This window comes from Alligator sinensis, unplaced genomic scaffold (genome assembly GCF_000455745.1).
Source record: "Alligator sinensis unplaced genomic scaffold, ASM45574v1 scaffold744_1, whole genome shotgun sequence".
NCBI lineage: Eukaryota > Metazoa > Chordata > Crocodylia > Alligatoridae > Alligator > Alligator sinensis.
Genome location: NW_005842241.1, coordinates 1,029,717 through 1,034,738, shown reverse-complemented (window position 1 = coordinate 1,034,738; position 5,022 = coordinate 1,029,717).

Here is a 5,022-nt window from a genome sequence, read left to right as displayed (position 1 = left end):
CTCTGTCACTCAGAGCGGCAGCAGGTGCAGGAGGCATGATGGGAGTGCAAGGACATCCTGGTGCAGCCCCGCTGTTCCCAGCCATGCTGGGTCTTGCCTGCAGGGCTACAGCAGCCCCATGGGAGGGAAGCAGGGAGGGAGCTAAGCCCACAGCCTGCCCCCCAATACAGCTCTGGAGGCATGGGTTCCCCTTGCCTCCTTAGACTTAACAACACTGAGTTCCCAGCTGGCTCCACATCTCCCTGCTCCCAGCTGGTGCCTCCATGTGTGGCTTCCCTTAAGGGCTGCTAGAGCTGCTTCAGTCTTACCTGCCCCCATCTTGGCACTCCATGGCCGTGAGTGGGGAGATGTGGAGCCAGCCGGGCACTCCATGTATTTCCCAACACCTCCCTGCTCATGGCTGGAGTGCCCGGCAGGCTTCACATCTGATGATGTCATCACCCAGATCAGGCCTTCCATTCCCCTCCCTGGCACCCTCTACTTGCCTCCCCCTCTCCCCCTCTCCCATAGCTTCTGGCTTACTTAGCACTGTCATGGAAGAGCAGGCAGGGAAGGGGAACCTGCCCACCTGGGCACTGCTGTCACTACGGCTTCTTTCTGGACTGGGCAGGCAGCCACAAATAAGCCAGGCTATGCAGATAAGCTGGGAGGAGGCCATAGGCTCACAACACCAATGAACTGCTGCTACCTTTGGGGTGTTGTGAGATGCTTATCCAGTGCCCTTGGCAGATGAGGTGAAAAGATAAAGACAAGTTATCTCATAAAAATTACTATGAGCTCTTCATTATCCATTACTATAGAAAGGAGCACAGGTTTTAGGTCTTAACTTAAAGTACCATATCTGTACGTACATATATTATTATTTTGTTTAGTATATTCCATATGATTGAAAATGGAATGAAGGAAAGGTGCTTAGATAGCTCTTTAAATGCAAAGAGAACAGATTTCAAATTAATTAATGCAGTATAACATTAATCAAGTCTTCTTGAGAAGGTTTAATTTAACAAGAAAGTCTAATAGATTTTTGTTGTAGTTTTTAAATTAAGGCAATTTATATCAGATGTCTTTAACAGACAAGAATATTGCACACAATAAAATTAGCTCTTGAATCATCTTTTACTCTAGAGATTTGTTTTTAAACCACAGTGCATGAATATTAAAATCTGTCAGGGAATATCCAGGAATCGTGTGTAACAGTTAAAATCCTGATCGTTATTAGAATTATAATGATCAGGTGAAGATAAAGCTTTTTTTTTAATATAAAGGTTTATATTTAAAACAAGTGTCCTGATTTTCGAAAAATGTTGAGCATTGCCAGCACATCCCATTGATGGCAATGGGAACTAATAGGAGTCTTCTCTTGAAATGTGGGACTCTTAAGTACTTAAACATGGTTTTAGGAGCTTTTTTTTAATGGCCCCGTAATTGTTCCTTAAATGTCGATCCTCATCAAATAACTGCCCATAGAAACTGTGCATAGTTTTGGATAATCCATTATATCCTCACTAAATTAGCTGAGAATTGAATTCAGCATTACAGTTCTCAGGTCCTGGCATGCGCAGCTGTAAACTTTAAATTACAGCAAATCCCGGGACGTCATTCTCCCCCTGTACTCGGCCTTAGTGAGGCCGCAGCTGGAGTACTGTGTCCAGTTTTGGGCTCCACAATTCAAAAAGGATGTGGAGAAGCTTGAGAGAGTCCAGAGAAGAGCCACGCACATGATCAGAGGTCAGGGAAGCAGACCCTACGATGACAGGCTGAGAGCCCTGGGGCTCTTTAGCCTGAAAAAGCGCAGGCTCAGGGGTGATCTGATGGCCACCTACAAGTTTATCAGGGGTGACCACCAGCATCTGGGGGAACGTTTGTTCACCAGAGCGCCCCAAGGGATGACGAGGTCGAATGGTCACAAACTACTTCAAGATCGTTTCAGGCTGGACATAAGGAAGAATTTCTTTACTGTCCGAGCCCCCAAGGTCTGGAACAGCCTGCCACCGGAGGTGGTTCAAGCGCCTTCATTGAACACCTTCAAGATGAAACTGGATGCTTATCTTGCTGGGATCCTATGACCCCAGCTGACTTCCTGCCCTTTGGGCGGGGGGCTGGACTCAATGATCTTCCGAGGTCCCTTCCAGCCCTGATGTCTATGAAATCTATGAAATATAATGAATTTTTGCAACCAGGAGATCTGACACCATTTTTCGGCTCTCCTGTGAAATATGAATTTTTATTTCCACAGGGAGAAATGTTACAATCTTTGCACTCTCCTATGCCTGAGGAAGGGCATGTAAGCCTGAAAGCTTGCGAATAAAGAACCTTTATTTTTTTGCAACTATCTAGTTTGTTTAATAAAAAAATATTACCAGGGATCCTGGTTTTCTCTTATAAAAAATCCCCAATTTTTAGATTAAAAAAAGTAACCCAAAAATAAAGTTTTCCATGATTAAAGTGAAACATCACTATGCATATATCTATATATTAGTGGTGTCTTATTTTAAATCACTGAAAAATGTGGATTTAGGGTTATTAGAGATAGATGGTTTGTTTAATAAAAAAATATTACCAGGGATCCTGGTTTTCTCTTATAAAAAATCCCCAATTTTTAGATTAAAAAAAGTAACCCAAAAATAAAGTTTTCCATGATTAAAGTGAAACATCACTATGCATATATCTATATATTAGTGGTGTCTTATTTTAAATCACTGAAAAATGTGGATTTAGGGTTATTAGAGATAGATGGCACTTTTGAAAGAGCCACCTGGATACCACATGAAGATTTGCTGCAGTACAAAAAGAAAATCCCCACAAATGGGACACCATTAGTTATGATGTATCACCCTTCCCTGGAACCTACATGGAAAATCCTCAAACAATTGCAGCCCATACCAGAAGAAGACCCAGTTCTTAAAGAGATCTTTCCAGAACCACACATCCTAGCCTTTAAACAAGCACTGAACCTTGCCAACCTCATTATCAGAAGCAAACTTCATATGACCCAAACCACACCAAATGGATCCAGACCATGGCATGGCAAGAAATGTAAAACCTGCCAGCAGATCTCCACCACCCCCACTACAACAACAGTACCATCAGCATTCCTGGATCTTACAGCTGCACCTCCAGAAATGTTACATATCTCATCCAGTGCACCAGATGCCTTGATAGAAAACAGGTAGGAGAGACCAAACAACTGTGCATCAGAATGAATGCACACTGGAAATCTATTAAAGACAAAAACACCCAATTGCAGCAGAGATGGTAGCCTGTAACAGGGGGCCTTCCCAGTGCCAGTTAGATCTCAGCCTGCCCACCTGTTTCTGGGCCAATCACCTGCCCGTCTTTTTCTGCCACGCCTTGATGGAAAACTGATTCAGATGATACCCAGGTGGGAGGCTGCCCATTTAGGTCCCTGATGTCTAGGGGTGACATCCATTCTGCAGCTCCGTACCTGCCCTACACTGCAGCCCATGCCTCACAGATTGCATCCTTCATGTCTTCCAGCTGTGGTCTCCTCTCTGGGACCCTAGGCCCTGGCCCTGCCATCAGGCCAGTCAGAATCCTGAGCCTCTTGCTCTGGGCATTCCTTGTGGTGGGCCCCTGGCCCTTTGACTCCCCCTTTGGGTCCTGGCCCCAACACAGACCAGTTGAGGGTACCTCAGGTCAGATCTGAGCTGCCTGACTTCTCCCCCTCACAACTCCATTGCAACCAGTAAGCCTCAGGGCTCTCAAAGATTTTATAGGTCTGGGCTTTCCCCAGCCAGGACTGTGCGTGCGTGCAGTGGCTGGAGGTTTTCAGGTACCCCCAACCTGCCTTTCATCAGGGAGGTTTGTGGTCCTGGCATTTTCTGGGGCTGCTGCGCCACCGGCAGTCCCACCAGGCCTCTCTACCCTGGCACGGTGCAGTTTTAGGTCATGCCCAGGACCTGGGGCCGCCTCCTTCCCCACAGCCCCAGCACATAACTCCAAGTTCATCCTGGCATGGGAGCTCAGCAGAGAGATGTTCTTCCCCTGCTGGCTGGTGATAAACTAAACTGCCACATCCAGCTCTGAGAGCGGGGCACTGGAAATCTATCAGTGACAAAAATACCCAACTACTTGTGGGGGCACACTTCTCAGGACAATCACTCCCCTCCGAGCTCTCAGTTCTAATCCTCAAAGGGAATTTACAAAACACCTTCCATAGACGAGCCTATGAACTTCACTTCATAAATCTACTAGATACAAAAAATCATGGATTCAATATAGATATTGGATTTATGACACATTACAATCTAATTCACCAGATACCTGCCACACCTGATCTCTTGCATTTTTCTTCCCCCCACTCTTCACCCAGCCCAACTTTTCTGCCCTTTGTCTTCCTAATTTCCAGCTATTTCCTTTTTCAAAGATGGCCTCTTTTCCACCTTGAAATACCGCCACTGTAGAGTTTCCCCTTACTCACCTTTGGCTTTCTTTCCCCCTGCTTTTTTCTCCCCTCCCTTCCCCGCTTTACCTTTTGTTTTCCTAATTTCTACCTATTTACACTGACATCCTGCCACACTTTTAGTTTCTCTCATTTCTTGGTGTCTTAGACCAGCAGAGACTCCCTATGCCTGAAAAAGGGTGAAACCTTGCTAAGACCTTTTTTCCAATTACCCAGTTGGTCTAATAAAAGATATCACATCTACCCAAGGAACCGATGTGGGATTACTTTATTTTAATCCGAAAACTGTGGATTTTTAAATCAGAGACGACCAGGCTATCACCTCCTCAAGAGTTCTGATTACTTCAAATTAATATCTAACTTGGTTGCTCTATTTCAGGTGCGAGGAAAGGAGCGCAGGCGGCAACATTGCCTCTTCCCATGTTGCGCGGGAAGGGGAGTGGAGGGGAACGAGGCTACAGGACGCCGCGCCCCTGTTTCTATGGCAACCAGAAGAGCCGGGACAACCCGGAAGTAGATCCACGGCGCGGCGCAGGGGGTGCTGGGAGGTCGGCGCCGGGTGACGTGTCTGAGGCTGAGAGGCCGGAACTAGCGGCTGG